The 16550-nt window shown below is 44.9% G+C and overlaps 1 long non-coding RNA gene across 2 annotated transcripts in view; it reads right to left on the bottom strand.

Moving 5' to 3' along the window:
• Positions 1–16550, bottom strand: part of LOC139059162 (uncharacterized) — a 477146-nt gene that overhangs the window by 49865 nt on the left and 410731 nt on the right. Inside the window, exon 4 of one of the 2 annotated variants that reach the window (XR_011513968.1) lies at positions 4259–4349. The exons of the other annotated variant lie outside the window; for it this stretch is intronic. This is a non-coding gene — a long non-coding RNA (uncharacterized lncRNA). Of the gene's footprint in view, positions 1–4258; positions 4350–16550 lie in introns of those variants that run through there. 2 annotated transcript variants of the gene reach the window in all.

The following is a 16550-nucleotide window of genomic DNA, read 5'->3' as shown; positions in this document are numbered from 1 at the left end:
CGGCTAGTAACGATCAATGATTCACAATAAGAATGATTTCTACCTTGTTTTTTTTTTACGTACATATCAAGACTTTCAACGTACGCCTGTCTCTGACCCTGGTTCACTCGAATAGAAATACCAGGGACAAAGGAATAATAAGAATAGGAACAGCAATAGCGCAGAAATTATTCGAATGATAGAAATCTCCTTTCTCTCTTCTCTCGGCTAATATAAAAGTAATGATCAAATTACTTGTACGACTAACTTTAGATTAAGAAACCAGAAGAAGGTCGATGCAAGACTCAAGAATGTTCCTGGTAAACTTTGTTTTTTAAATGTCATGTATTTCCGGCTCAAGCCCGCCAGTATTTCCTATGACTTCCATGTAATGTGAAAGATACAACGGACGTTGCACTCGGAATCCTTTTTCGAAAGTCTGCGATGATGGTGGTCAAGACTGTCGCAAAAGAACATATAAACATTTTGCAAGTGCTTATCTAAATGACATGGCTTTCAAAAACTGGAAAGTGGGTCTTGTGCCTTTGTAAGTTTCGTCTGACCTTCTCCCGAACAGAAAAGAGGCGTTTTTGAGCTTTTATTGCTATAGCCTTTATATAGTCTTTCCGGGCGTATTTTGCCGTCGCCATCCCCGTCGCCGTCGTTGTGATGTTCCGCATAAAGTGCAAGGGCGATAACACAGTCGCCACGAGTCGTACGTTGTGTGTGCGAGTGGAAGCACGCCAGTGAAGCCGACGATCGCGCCTCAATGTGGGGCGCGCGAAGGAAGAAAGCGGAGAGCAAACGTGCCGTCTTCCGTCGCGCGAAAGACAGTGGAGGGATGGGAAGGAGGGAGGGGCAGCGTCGCTGTGCTCCCGCAGCAACTGCGCATTTCGCGACCGGGCGCAAGAGGAATTGACGATCGCGGTTCAACATCGCGCGTCATGTATGGAGGAAAGCGAGGAGGCAGTGCCGGAGGGAGGGTGGGTGGCTTCTACTCCACCAACAAGTGCGTACTTAGCACGGCCGCGCACGGTCGCACGCGCCGTATCTTGAAATGGGTCGGCAGACGGCTCACACCTTTGTGCGTGCTGCGTTCGTGCCGCTCCTGCGTTGAAGCGATATACCGCGCGAAGATCACTTCGCTCGCTACTGCTGCCACGCTTGCTCGCACCTGCGTTTTGACAGTGAGTTCCCGCGCTGATCGTGTAATTAATGTTTTGATGTGTGCTTGTGTGCGCTGACACCATGCTTGTTAATTCACTTAGCAAGCAAATGTAACAAGTTTGTACGGCTGATAAAACTGCTATCTTTACTTCGTAAGCTGTCTACTGATTTGCTATCGCAATCGACGCTTCACCTTTCGGGCGAAACTGCGACATTTTTAATATAACGGCCGAAGCAAAGATGTAGCGTTGGTTGCGTGGAAAGGTAGAAAAGAAAAAAAATAATATACAACGAATTGGCAACAGAGAGGCAAATAAAAGAATGGGGCTGTGATAAGAACAAAACCTCTGATTTAGAACGTTTTAGAAGGTATACATCAGCAGATGTTGAAGGGGTCCTGAACCACCCCTTTATCTTGGTGAAAAATATAGTGCGCGGATAGCATACACTGCTGTGAATATCTCAGCCAAGTTTTGCAGTCATACGCACCGCGTGAAACTCTGAAGCAAAGCGCGAAGTCAGCTTTTTCTCAAACTCTCTCTCTTCAACAGAAGCCTCCTCTTCACTCTTTTTCTGGACGCTTTATTTCGTGCAGATTCCCACACGCAGCTGCTGTTGGCCAATAGCTGACATCAATCAAGAAGGGCGTTTGGATCAGTGCGCCTCTTCCATTCTGTTATTGTGTATATTAATTGATGCAGTTTAATAAGCGGGCTGAAGTAAGCTGATATCTGGATTCTAATTTCGGTAATGATTACGTACTTCCGGAAGAGGCCGACTGTCTTCTGCTCGCTCTGGGGCGCGGTCGCCTGCGTAGGTACTAAACTTTGGCCACCCTGATTATTGATGTCACGGCCGTAGGGTCTCGCTAATCTCGACTAGTTATTAACATCCAAACAGCCTCTAGTAACGCGAAACTTAAGGTCAAACTACACGCGCGCTTGCCAGCGCGCGTTCAGTCCAGGCCGCTCCTGCTTAGAAGCCTTGGCAGATATCGCAATCGAGCTATTGATGGCGCTTCAAAAATGCACAAGTTAAACGTGGCTACTCTCCATCGGCCAACCTGGTCCAGGACAAAGCCGGTCGGCACCACGTAGCATGGACAGAGTGGAGCATATGAACGCGAGCACGCGCTCAAGTCCTCTGGTGCACAAAGAAAACGCTACGCATACACAACACGTTTACATGTAGCTGCGCTGAGCGCGCTGCGGCTTAACTTCAACTTCAACTTCATTCATTCTTCTAGTACACACTAGAAACGCCCTCCTTTGATGTTCCCTGAGGACAGCTGCGTCTGGCTTACGTATGGCGCGTCGTAGGCGCCAAAATCGCATGTAATGGCGTCAACGTGAACATCAAAAATCAAGTTTGAACTCCGCGCCACGGTGAAGTTCAGCAGGTGGAGCGCTGTGGGCACGCCCCGCTCCGTCGTAGCCTTCCCAGTCCAAGTAATTGAAGAAGGAACGGAAGCACCGCGATCGGGATTTTTGATTGCCAATAACTTCGCTTCTGCCGAACGCATGCAAGTTTTTTTCGCGCGCAAAGTATTTCTGAAATAGCCAATTTAACATCAAATGCATTTCTATACCTCGACAAAAAAAAATGGCTCAGGGCCCCTTTAAGGTAGTTCTGGAAGTACAAGAAATGATGAAAACCAAACCAGCAGTGAGGGCTAGGAAAATTGCCGCATGAAAAACTACGTTGACACCAAGTAATACTCTTCGCATGGAATAGGAAGGCAAACAACACTAGTGACTATTTCATTATTATTTTGTATAATGAGGATTGACAGACATCAATCCGTGCTGCACTGGCGAATCCTGCAACAGATAATGTAATCAGGCACTCCGAAGTAATGGCCGACAGCTTGCCGCTATCTTATAAGGAAAGAGTGCGCAATAACTGCATTCTACCGGTATTTAGATATGGGGCAGAAACTTGGAAATAGCAAGGAAGTCTATAATTCTAGTTCCACCACGAGACTCACCATGGAATGAAAATTATAGGCGTAACTTTAAGAGAGGTATGGATTAGAGATAAAACACGCGTATCTGACATACTACACTGTAAAAAATAACACCCATTAAAGTCAATAAGGTTTATAAATAATAAATATCAAGTCCTTTTTTGGGTGTAAGCGTGTGGGCTATAGACCGATGTACACTCTGATTCACTTGTAAGGCTGTAAATTATTTTACAGAGTAATTAAGATTAAGAGGGTCAAGTGAAGTCTAGCAGTTTATGCAATAGGTAAAGTGGTGTGTTAGTGTAAATGAATGGTTGTCACGAGAAGCAAAACGCAGCCGGTGGTGGGACGGGATGAATGATACAATTAGATTAGGAAATGTCGTCATGGAGATACTGAAGTCGACTGATGCACCACCAGGGTAATAAAATATCATTGGAATGATGATGATGATGATGTGCTTTTTTTGTGGAGCAAGGGCCATATATATATATTACTGTGAGAAGCTTTCTTCCAACGGCGGTCATGAAATAGGGCGGAGATGATGAACGCGCAGATGACGTCTCCTACTCTCGTACTAGTAACACAAACATTTGACGATCGAATATAGCGAGAAAAAAAAACAGCTTCTTAATAAATAAATGGGGAATTGTTTCCGTTTCGTTAGATTACAAGAGGAGCGAATATAGATTAAATCAGGCAAACTGGTCGATTCCAAATGACCGGCTTAGAGAACACTTCTTTAATGTCAACCACGCTTATCAGACCATCTCGGGCTGCCCTGCCGTGACTGTGGCTGCAAGCCTACGCTCACGAAATGTATACATTATTTGTGGGAACAAGTCAATGCTTAATGGAGAACTTATCTAGGCTGCCGAAATAGCTTTTGTGGGTAAAAAATGTGTAAACAGCTCTTTTGTAGCCTCGCGTCAAAAAGAGCTGGTATATTTTTTTTTTTAGAAAATAGTGCCAATGTGCGATAGTGACATGAGAAGCAGTATATATGCATATTTCTTTCTTTCTTTCTCTCTCTCTCTCTCTCTTTCTTTCTTTCTTTCTTTCTTTCTTTCTTTCTTTCTTTCTTTCTTTCTTTCTTTCTTTCTTTCTTTCTTTCTTCCGAGGTGATTAGTATGAAAACTTATTTACCGGAAAAATGAACGTTCTGTTGAAAGCGCAGCACTGTGCACGTCTTCTTTGTGTCTGCCTTCCTCTTCGTCAGATTCCTGCACAATTTCCCCTGTAACGATGGGAAACCAGCAAGCCCAACTCGAAACGCTGCTCCACTATTCTTATCTAAATCAACGCAATAAAGGCTCGTAGATTATTCGGAAATGCATTGTTTAGCAGGGCGTTATCATCCATAAGACTCGTGACGCATTCATATTTTTTATTGATGAAAAAAGAACGTGTGCACGTCGGATATAATGATCTGTTTCTTTTTTCAGCGGAGTTTGCAAGTAGTAAGCGACTGTACTTCAGGTTGCACCTGCATCCCGTGGCTTGATCTAATCAATTGTCCAACTGGGTTCTCTTTCAACCAGCGAAACCACTTCCATGGCATTTTTTTCTCAAAACCTAGCCTGTAAGCCTACAGTCCTCCGCCAGTTGTAAGAAAAGGACGCAGCAAATCGACCTTATCACAGCCAACTTAGTTTAACCGATTTAACCTCCGGACGCGCAAACGTCTGCAGGCATCGTCCATATCCAGGCGGCAGCTCCAGCAGCGATCTTATGCCTATGATTTGTTTTTCTTTTCTTTTTTTTTTCGTGATTGCATTCAGAAAAGAGCCATTTCAAAACAACCTTTTCGCCGTTTCAACCTGCGCAATCAAAGTGACCTGAAGGATGTGTCAATAAACTTTGTGAAACTTCTGGGACATTCTAATTCACGCAGTAGTTCTCTCTTCTTTGACAGCGAAGCTGTATATGGCTAGGATCTGGAAAAAAGATGTGTCAGAGATGTTGACAAAAAACAAGTCGCGGCGGTTGTTCTGAATGCTATCATCTTCCCTCTATGAATAAAGTTCTTCGGCAAGCACGTGTCTAGTATAGCACTACAACCGGTCGCGGTGTACCACAGCGATCACTAAGCTACGGTCAACGTGGTAACGAATGACACAAAATAAAGACGCTAACAACCACGAAGTGTATGTGTCTTTATTAAATCAATATAGTTGCCATTATGTAGTCATACCAATACAGCTTCACTGGTTATCCTTCTTCACGGATTGGAAGGGCACTAAATTTTTTCAGATAGTTATTTCTTTGTGCAGAAATGCAACGAAATTTTTATGACTTCAAAACATTTTCATACTTCAAACTGCGCGGGCACTTTGAAGCAGTCATTTTAGTGATGATAAAAAAATAACGATGAAACGACGCGAGCAGCTAGGCACTTAATCCATTTCCATTAAACGTGTACGGATCACTGCCTTTATGTTCAGCCACTTGCAAAAAAAAAAGAAGCAAAGAAAAATAGAAAAAGGAAAGGAATTATGGCTCTCCCGTAATCGAGAGTAGATGTAAACATGATATGGCTACCAGCAAAACAGATTAGTTGTAGATGACACTAGCCACAATCTTGAAATGGTTATAGGGCACATTCGCAAGGGCACACCCCACCAGACCACACTACAGCACAAAAACCTGTTTTGAACTGGACCTCACTGCAAGTGTCGTCTCGGCCAAACAGCCATCCGCGGTTCGCCGGACGCACGCCTGCTTGGTCCCGCAGCGCGGCGCATCTCTTGAGGATCGGAACTAACGGACCGCAGGCGTTGAACAGGCGACCCTATGCCAGCGCCAAAAGATGACAATCAATTTATGGTGCCCTGTATCTGCCTTTCGAACGTCGCTTTTGGAAATGACAAATAAAACTTCAGCGTGCTAGAAGTTACAGCTTGAGCGAAATTGCGAGCAAACATTAGGAAGAACTCGGAAGCAACATTTTTTTTGTAACTGGCTTGGGTGGTAACTAGCGTATGTAATGCGGGTCTTGTACAAAGCGTCGGGAGCTAGAGACCGCATATTCTTAAGTTATGATTGGTTGCTCAGAAGATCTAGTTTCGTTCTCGCTACTTGCCCGGATGCTCTCGTTTGAGGGCTTGGATAATGGTTCTGACTTATGTTTCATTATCTCTCGAAGACCACCGACAACGGCAGCTAAACGCATTTCAGGCTTAACACGCTCTTTGATAGATGCCACACATAGTTCAGTACCTGCCCGCTCAGGCACAGGCAGTTAATCTTCTATTTTCTACACGTTTGGTAGTTTAAAGAAGTAGAATATACGCGACCACAAAATACATATTTCACTATTTCAAAACACATGCCGAATGAAAGTGCGCTGGCCATCACTACGAAATATTTTGATGTACGTTTCACATAGTTTCCTTTTTTCTTTCTGTGATTCATTATTTATGGAATCACAGTTACGTGCGAAGACTTGCAGATCATGTCGAGCACAGGGGTAAAGCTGTAATCCTCTCATTTCATATGTTATATAACAAGAATAATGTACCGCTAGAAACCTTCTTATTCCATTGCGTTCATTTCGGCCTTCCTAAAAAATTCATCGAACATTTGCTGTTTAACGCTATCATCTCGTATCTGGACATATCGCCCGTGGATGACTTTATCTGTAGGAATTATCTGTAGCTCAGACCCTAGGAATTTACTGCTCGTGATACACTTACCCTGATGAGTGCTTGACGATGTACACCAACAATGCGTGGTGGAGGTTTGACGCATTATCGCAAACCTCCACGTTCCTGCCGTTTGTGTTTTACATCAACAGCTGCGGCGCGCATTTATTCGAGAAAGCCTTCATCCATTGGGCGGGGGCCCATGCTGAATCCATGAGCCATCAATTTATTCGGAATTTTAAACAACCAGGGAAATTAGCTTAGATGTACAATGAAAAGCTGAAAGTAACATTGGTCTGTTAAGTTTTGCCGTCGCCATTTCCGAATTCAAGCGCGTTAAACGCCAATCTCCGAAAGGAGAACGTGTCTCGCTGGAGCAATCTTCAAATCTAAAAGCGCTTCAGCAGGCTTTGCCACCAAACGGTTGAGTACTGCAGCGAAACTATAACCCGGGGGGGGGGGGCGGCAGGCAGAAATAAAAATGTAAGCGACGCTTAAGCTTGCTTCGTCTTACGGCACGTGGGCCGCGAAGAAAATATCGCAAGGCACCAATTCAGTCAAAAGAAGCTAGAAAAAAAGCTTTTTTTTTTCTGACCATTTAAAACGCATCACGGTGATTGTATAACAAAAAGGGCGTCCCTCCATTAAACCGGGGGAAGAACGCGCTTTTGTTGCTTATGTAAGCCGTCAACGGTTTTGTAAACGGGGCCTTTGAGATGCTTGAGTGAGCGCAGCAGAACGAAACTGTTCTGTCCGACGTTGTATTTCTGTTTTTTTTAAATGAACAGCATCCACGTGGTGCTCCAGATTTGAAAAGAAGCCGAAGCCCGACCACTACGATTTAGTTTAACGAAACGTTCGCCTCCGCTCATCACATAAGTAAAAGGGAACTTTCGCGCGCATATGGTTTGAAATACAAGTAGCCTTGCCATGCGAGCACAAAAGGTAGTCATTATATTCTTGACGCTTTGAAATTCAAGACCTCCATTGTGATGCCGTAGACTTTATATAAATAACGTCTAAGTGGCAGCCTTGATAAAGAACGGGTGTGCTAAATGTACCATACTGCGTCATTATCAGGTGTATACATATATGTGTAAGCTCTTGTACTGATTAAGGGTTTTAAAGGTACAGAAATAAAAACAAGCTTTAGAGACTGGGATTTCAATCTGAAATTATGCTTGCGCGAGTGAATCGCGAAGAAAAAGAAACGCAAATGTGTACATTGAAAGTAGTCTTAAGCGTCCTTTAGTGGGACGAAGATTTTTTAATTTCCCTAGAAACGAATCTTCTGCGGAATGATCGACCACCTGAAGCATGCGTGTGATCAGATTTAATTTAGTAGAGAGTCGTATTCTAATAGTGGTAACACGTTTCTCCTCGCCGCTACTTCAGTGCTTCCTGTAAAATATGTAAAGCACTGGACAACCGGCCACCTGTCAAAGCAACACATATTAGGACAGTGGCCACAAAGAAACACATGTGCTAAAAGGAGTCAGAGCTCTAGTTTACTTCGTGCCTGCAAGACATAGTGTGTTATTGGTGTGCGCCGTCTTAGAATTCTGGGCACTGACTCCTCTTTATACATCGTTAACTGAGGAATAGGTTCTCAGACCGGGAAATGGAACAATAAAAAAAGGCAAAAGCTGACGAGGTTCGTTTCTTCGAATACAGTTGGGCAGAATGAAGCTCAGGGCTACAAAATATAAACGTCAATAGAACACTGCATTCCTTCCTAGTTCTTTAGGCTCATTTTACATTTGGCCCAGCGCAAGGTAGAAAGCACGATTGTTTCCCTCTGCTTAGAGTTGCCATTCTCCTGTAAAGCCTGGCCGATGCCTCATAAACATGTCTCAAGGACGAATGAAAACATTTATGGGGCTCTTTCCGCGTGTCCGAGTAATCGTTCAAGTGGAAGTAACTGTCATTGGCTCGCTTGTATATTTGTACACCGTCAAGAGGATTAGTTGTGCCCTGCGATAAATACAAATGTAGTTATTAAAAAAAAACTTAGGACAGTTCGTGGTTTAACTGCGAATGAAATGCGTTTGGAAAGACTGCGTAAAGAGCGCACACGAATTCTCATATTTTTTAATTAGGACACAAATAAATGCAGTCGGGTACGTTACATACTTTATCTTCTGTTACGCGTACTGAACTTATTTCCGGCTATCCTCATTTATGCGCGATTGAGAGCGCCCCGAACTTAGTTTATGGCAGTCAACTTCGCTGTGCGATCCCAGCGGACCTTTGCACACTGCACGCTTACGCACAACTTACGCTTACGCCTGAGTTACCACGACGTGGACAGACCATGCTCTACCGTCTGTGGCTAGGCGTTGCCTTTACTAACTCATATGCTTTCCTCATTGGAATGGCCAACAGCCCCACGTGTGACACATGCAACATCGACGAGACGCTCTCACATATTATCTGTGTCTGCCCGCATTATAGTGCTCAGAGACAAGTGATGTGCAGAGCACTGGACCAGTTGGACAATCGTCCACTATCAGAACTAAAAGCTTTAGGTCAATGCTCCGAAAAAACATCCGCGTTAAAGGCCTTACTCGCGTTATTAAGGTTCCTGCAGTCTACGGGGCTTCACGACAGACCCTAAGAATGCCGCCCCCTACCGCTCTTTACTGTACGCGCTTTGTTCGTGCTTATCTCTCTTTCTTTCTATCTTCCTCTTCCGCTCTGTTTCTCTTTTTATTCCCTTTAACCCTTCCCCCTGCGCAGGGTAGCCAACCGGAACTACCTCTGGTTAACCTCCCTGCCTTTCTCTGCATTATCTTATCTCTCTCTCTCTACGCACAACTTATGCGGTAGGTTTCCAGCAAGGCGCCATTAAAGGGTACAAGCTTGCGAGCGTTAATTACGCAACCAACACATATGAACACTCCACTGCGCTAACTCACTCGAGATGCAGGAAGTTTAGTCGCCCCCCCTTCCCCACCCCTCCCCTGGTGTGCAAAGTCCGAGTGCCGTGACGGCAGCCAAGAAGGTGCACCGCTCCCAAGTGAGCGCCGGTCTAAATCGATTAAGTCGTTGGGCGTTGCGGTGGCAGGAAATTAAGCGTATATTTTATAGCAAGCTTCTAGAGGTACGCAATGGCATGGCGCGCATGCGGTTCGGCGTTAAGCGGTGGTCTAAGAACTCGCGCATCTTAGCAGGTAAAGTAGTAGTCGGTTGGCGCTTACAAGGCCAGTTGTTTGGCCGACAAAAAAACAAGTAGAACACTCCGCGCAGAACCTTTAGTGCGTAGTTTCCACTCGCGGAGTCTAAGTACTACGTGCAATCTTTATTTCGAAAGTACGGCGATAAAGAGAAGCTTGAAGCCACGGCTTGACCACGTACAGGGTAGGGTGCACTCGGATATGGCGTGGAATGACCACGGCATCTTTCTCTGGAAACGTATTGGACACAGTGACCGTCGGGTCAAAGAAACTTTGGTTGTCCTTGTGCGTAGATGCTTTGGACGCTCTAACTACGCGTTCCCTGCGGCTTGTGGTCATAATTCGGTTTCGGAGCCCGTTAGCGCTGAGTACCCTTACACTTATTCCGCCGAAAAATAAGAAAAGAAAACCTTATAAATCTTTTGAGGTTTTAGCCTGTTGGTCTGCACGACCGAGAAACAGTGCACTATCTCGGAGTTTTCTGGATCAAGGACACTTTAGACTTGGAACAGGTACTATAGTGAGTCAGGAACTACGCGACCTTTTGAGAGCCTTAGTTCACACGAATGCAATTTTTGAGAGCCTGAGCTCACGACTGCCAGAGGGGATCTCACTCCGTGTAGGCTTGAATAGGAGCCAGCCCAGCGGTGCCTCTGTGAGGGCTCATCTGTGAGCACGTGTGTTTACACGTTAGCCAGCAGGAAATATGTTAGTATTCATCTACTGTTAGAAAAAAAGAGAAATGCATGACGTGTGCAGAATTTGTAATAAAGTTCCGTACTCGTACGCAACAAGCATACCATTTCTTTTTAGCAAATACAACTGGCAACACTGGTATGCCGGACCCGAAAATTATATTCACAAAGGAAGCGCGATCAAGCGCGGTAGTTGACATGATATCCCTTGCGAAGCTTGCATTTTTTTCCTATGCTGACGTACATACAAGAACGATGGAAAAAAATGTGAGGCTTAGGAGGGGGCATACATATCGCCCAACGAGACTATCACTTAAAATCGGAATAAAATATCCTTGCATGCATAAAAAAAATGGCGGTTGTTATGTGTGCATCACTTGGCTAACGTGAATTCCTTGGCGAGGACTTCATGGATAATCTTTAGTTGAGAGCATGCGCAGACGGAACTTGCAATGATCGGAACTTGCAAGCTGCGTCACGCGATGTTTACAATTTACATTTGAATTAAGCGATATCTACAATTCGCATTTGAATAAAGCGATAATTAGAATTCCCACGTGATGCTCCAGCATGTGCGCAAGACTGTGTGCATATGCTTCTCTGTTGTGGGAGTTCACTGAGGAATTTCGGTGAGGTGCGCAAGAAAAGACAACGAGGACAGCTACTTAACATGAATATTTATCATTCGGAAAACTACTAAACTCAAACACACTCCTGCAGTGAATAATTGACTCTCTCACTCGACACAGCCGGTACCAAAGACAGCGTTGCCCTTCCATCGTTGTCTCTTCTTCAGCAGCTTTCTCTTTGCCCTCCCTTGGGCTCCGTGGACAGGAGACAGACTACCTAGGAGACACTCGCCAGACTGAGCTCGAGGCGTGAGTTATGGCGCGTTATTAAGCACTGCCGTGGGGGTCATTTGGCTTAACGTGAAATAAACGGCGCTGCGGAGCAACGGGCCCAGCATCGCCAACTCCCCAAGCTCCTCTTCCGTTTTGACATATTGCGCAGTTTTCCATAACCCTCGCCTCTCTTTCACTATTTTTAGTTTTTCTCGGAGAGTATGACCAACAATGAGAACGTCAGGAACCAGGATAGAAAAAAAAAAAGCGAGACGACGGCCGTTTCTCATGATTTCCACCTGCCATCATCCTGAGACGGGAGCCCTGAAACGTCATGTAATTTCAAGTCACAATATTTCAACGCTGTGCGAGGAAACAAAGACAGCGAACCGATTCTTCGTTCTATTCCTTCGAAGACGACAAGAGATTTACTGTCTGCCCCTGCCTTCAACAATGGCAGAGCGCGTGGGGATAGCAGTTCCGGCAAGCCTAATTTCCTGCTTTCATTTAGTTGTGTGCCTAGAGTAGTAACGGCTTGAAAGGCTAATGCTTGTACGCAAGCGCCGTTTACGCTGTCCTTTTCATTAATCCTGGGTCTGTGTGAAATGCGCGCAACGTTTTAATTCATAAATCTTACCAACTCGCTCAGCCAGCTGAGGTCTGCACCAATGCATTGTTTACTTTAAAATTTATTTATGTACACGATAAAAGAAGAAAATAAGATAACGACGTTGGCGCAGGAATGAAGCGCCGGCTACTACTCGTCTCATGGAGAGGTGGTACTTTACATGTTCGCTCTGACATATACCCTTACGTGTAGCTTCGATACTCTCGCACATGTAAATAAACATATTACACACTGTACGTATATAACACAGATATACTGCACGGATGCGGGACGTGCACTCGTCTTCATAACATTGTAAACGCCCAAACATTACACGAAGCATTTTAAAACAAGGCTCTGTTGTGTATACATTACATGATATTTACACGAGCAACAAGTATAAGGAAAACCGAGGGGCTGGATCTTTTGTTAGCTGCAACCATACGACATTTGTAGGTCAATTAATATTCAACTTAACTTGCATGTGAACAAAGTGTTATTCTTCGCGTTGCACGTGTTGTGACACGACTACCATAATACTGTCGCGGCAAGTGCAGGGTCACGGCTGCTGCTTCTACTTACCTCGCGTAAGTTACACGCACAAAGTTACACGCACAATGCCTGCGGGCGCATAAGTTTTTACGATTTTCGCTTAACAAAAGCAACGGTTTGTTAACGGAAAGCGAAATTTGTGGGCATTGCTCACACTTCTATTTGCATACCGATGCAGTGTCACTGTAACTTCGCATATTATTTTCACATGCAAGCTCGTTGTAAATATAGCAAGATGTTAGCGTTTGTCAGGCTACATGTTACTTGATAACACGACAGGCTGAGCTTGCGAAAATTCATAATAACTTGCGACATAGGCGACCACATGTAACACGACTCAGTTCCACTCTACAATGTTTGTAGTTATAAGCTTCCTGAAGACCACGCATACAGGTAGCGTTCTTCGAACAGAGCCTTATTCCATTATGACGGAAAGTACTCTGTCACTCGCAGTCTTGACGATGTTCTCTTTCTTATGAGAACTTCAAACGTAGAACTCATCTGTGAGGCCTTTTTTGCTAGCCTAACACCGCGCGTCGTCTTCGAGTTCACTGCTTCGCACGAACTTTGTGCGCACTTATAGCCAGAACAGCACCGAGTCGTTATCTACGAAGGACACGTCGAGACCTGACAGGCGGGTGTAAGGCAAAGTAATAGCGACAACAGCGTTGATCAACTCAGCCAGCAAACTTTGTTACCCGACAGCCCCGACGCGGATCACACAAGCTAAGCAGCAAAGCGAAAGGTAGCTACGCCTAAAAGTGGAGAAGAAACAAGTCGCGCGCAGCAATCCAATTAGATGACGCCACCAGAAACAGTGTTCTCGGGCGCACCTTCCCGAATTATGGCAGACGAGGCCGACGCGTGGCGATACGCCTTACTAACAACATTACTCTTTTCCCGCAAACCTACCGGCGGCTGCCGAGGAGAAAAAAAAGAACGAAGGAAGGAAAGAAAGAAAAGACGAACGACGAGTACGTGCGAAATTGGAGCAACAGTAGACGCACGACTGCCTCCTAGAGGTCGCATCCTTGCAGCGCCGAGATGCTCTGCAAAGCAGCTAGACTGCAGGGGCAAACGGAGCTCCTCGACGCGCTCACTAGCCAAGCAAGAAATTGGAATATCTCCTCCGGGTTGTCACGATGGCGTCGGAATCGATGGCTGGGTCGTATTTCACTTCGCGCGGTTGGCTAGCGTTTCTTCCGTTTGGTTTGTTATCATGCTGTTTGGATGACGCATTTCAGGAAGAGAGACACAAAGAGAGAGAGAGAGAGAGAAAAAAAAAAGAGTAGACATTTTTGCAACGCAAGGAGAACCGTGAATGCGAAAATGGCAGTGAAAGAACGTCTTCGTCCCTGAAATGGGCATCGCTATTGTGTTTTCTGGCTCGGGTAGCTGAGAATACGGCCTGAATTATAGATGTGTTTCGAGTCAGGGAGCCCACCTAGCTTTCAAACTCGAGCGGACAAAGAATACTTCCGGATACGTCCCGGACGAACAATCAATACGTACAAAGGCCTGAAAGGACGACCATTATTGCCATGGTAGTGTGTCAGTTTAACTCTGAAACAATGTAAAGACAAAAAAAAAAAATAAATTGTACTCCTGGAAGGAGACGTTCTCAGAACGCTAGATGTACGAGATGACCTTCAAACAAGTTCAAAAGATATATATTAGAAATCCTCTTTCTGCAAAGACGAATTAAACAAAAAGTCACAGTTTCGCCCGAAAGGCTGATCATCGATTGCGATAGCAAATTAGTGGACATCCATACGAAGTAAGGATAGTAGTTTTATCGCAGTATAAACTTGTAAACATTCGCTTACTAACTAAATTAACGAGCTCGATGTCACACGTGCACAACCACTCTTGAACACATTTCACTCGACGACCGCGCAAACTCGCTTTAAAACATCGGAGTGAGCAAGCGCAGCAGCAGCAGCCAGCGAATTGACCTTCGTGCTGACTCTCGCCTCAACACGAACTAAGCGACGAGAACAGAGCGCACACAAAGCGATTAGCCTTCGGTGCACCTAGACTCTGTACTCATAGCAAAGTGTGGGTATGGGCCAGTTGGTGATTCATGATTTTGGGAAGTTACCGCAAGTCTCGTGTTTTCGTTGCGGTAACTTCCAAAAAATTTGCACTCATCGCAGATTGCTATGAAGATAGGGCTCAGCGCGCTACCGCGCCATACGCAGCCGCAGCCAGAGTTGGGGGATCGGTCATCATGCAGGCGGGTAAATTAGGTGGATAAAAAATAAGGGAATTAACAATTGCGATGCTGGAACTTAGAAATAAGAATTATTGGAAGAGGGCAAAAAGCAATCAGAACAAAGGCTTGAATTAAAAACAAACAAACAAACAAACAAACAAACAAACAAACAAACAAACAAACAAACAAACAAACAAACAAATAAATAAATAAATAAATAAATAAATAAATAAATAAATAAATAAATAAATAAATAAATAACAAAGCTATGACTGAAGCATTTATCTTCCTCCTCTTCCATTAGCCATGATGTTGCTGCTTCTAGAGCGAATCGCGGCTGCAGTTCCCACTAGGTAAAAAAAAAAGAAAAGAAGAAGAAGAAAACATGTGAAAGGAATGACGCGAAACTAGCTTAGCACAGAAGTGTGCTTCACAATAGCACGCGCGCACATTTCGAAAACAAGCACCCATTGCTAAAGAGTTGTTTTGAGGCAGCAACTACAACTTTTCAGCAATGGCTGCTTCAACGCCCTCCCAATCAGCCCGTGGTTGGGGTCGTGGTTTCGCTGGGACGCTAGTGGTCCTCGTAAGATAAGTGCGCCTATCTTTCCGCATTTACGAGGTATTGCATAATGAGGTACTTGTAGCCGCATGCGCGGTCATTGCGTCGAGGATCCAAGAGCGAAGGCTGGAATGGCTTGGCTTGGTCACGTAACGAGAAAATACGATGGCTATACCGTGTGTGCATAGAAACACGACGCTGTACCTGTTGTACGTTTACTGCACGCCATTACCGTGCCACGTAATGCATATGACGGGTAACCGGTGGTCTGTTATAGTTACAGAATGGCTGCCAAGAGAAGCACAGTCGAGGACGACGGAGAATTAGGTGGTGCGGTGAAATTAGGAAACTTGTATGAACAATATAGGGCCAGCTTATGTGAGGCAGGGGTCACTGGAGATTGTTGCGAAAGGCCTTCGTCGTGCAGTGCGCATGCATATGATGATGATGATGATGATGATGATGATGATGATGATGATGATGATAGCATGGGCGCACGTGGATGCGTCGAAAGTTCTAGCAAACTTACTTCCTGTATTCACATGGCGGACATTATTCTATTATTATAAGTTCGCAACTGGTAATTCAGGCGTTAGAAGGGCACGTTCTTCCAGAGTGTATCCAGCTTTCTTTTTGTCTTGTCTCTTTTTTTTTGAGCGAAGCTTTCGTAGCAAACCTTCTCGGAATTCACTAATAACGGGGACTGCTGTCTTGCGGAGTAGGCACATCTCCCACGTCACGTATCACGTTCGCGCGAGAACAGCGTTTCCATCGCTATGAACGCAGGAATGAAAAGGGAAAAGATAATAGTCGACCTTCCCGATGGTCTTCGCGTCGCTCTTCTCTAGGCATACATCTGTCTTCACATTCTTTTCTCGACTAAGGACGTCTTCGTCTTCCTGTCACCAGTGAGTGGTCGACGTCTCACAGTGAGCCTTCGCATGACCATGCTGTTTGTATTTCATCTTAGACTGCGTGTGGTGCATAGCTTATAAACATGAACCTGCATCACAATAAGGTTGTGACTGGTGCTGAGCGTGAACATAGACATTGCGTGAGAATACGCGTTGCACAGGTAACAATAAAGACAATCGTACCCCTCGCATTTTTACTTTTATAGCATTTAAGTAACCGCTTAACGAGAT

This window comes from Dermacentor albipictus, chromosome 4, assembly GCF_038994185.2.
Source record: "Dermacentor albipictus isolate Rhodes 1998 colony chromosome 4, USDA_Dalb.pri_finalv2, whole genome shotgun sequence".
NCBI lineage: Eukaryota > Metazoa > Arthropoda > Arachnida > Ixodida > Ixodidae > Dermacentor > Dermacentor albipictus.
The sequence above is the reverse complement of the archived record's forward strand: the minus strand, read 5'-3'. Positions and strand labels throughout refer to the sequence as shown.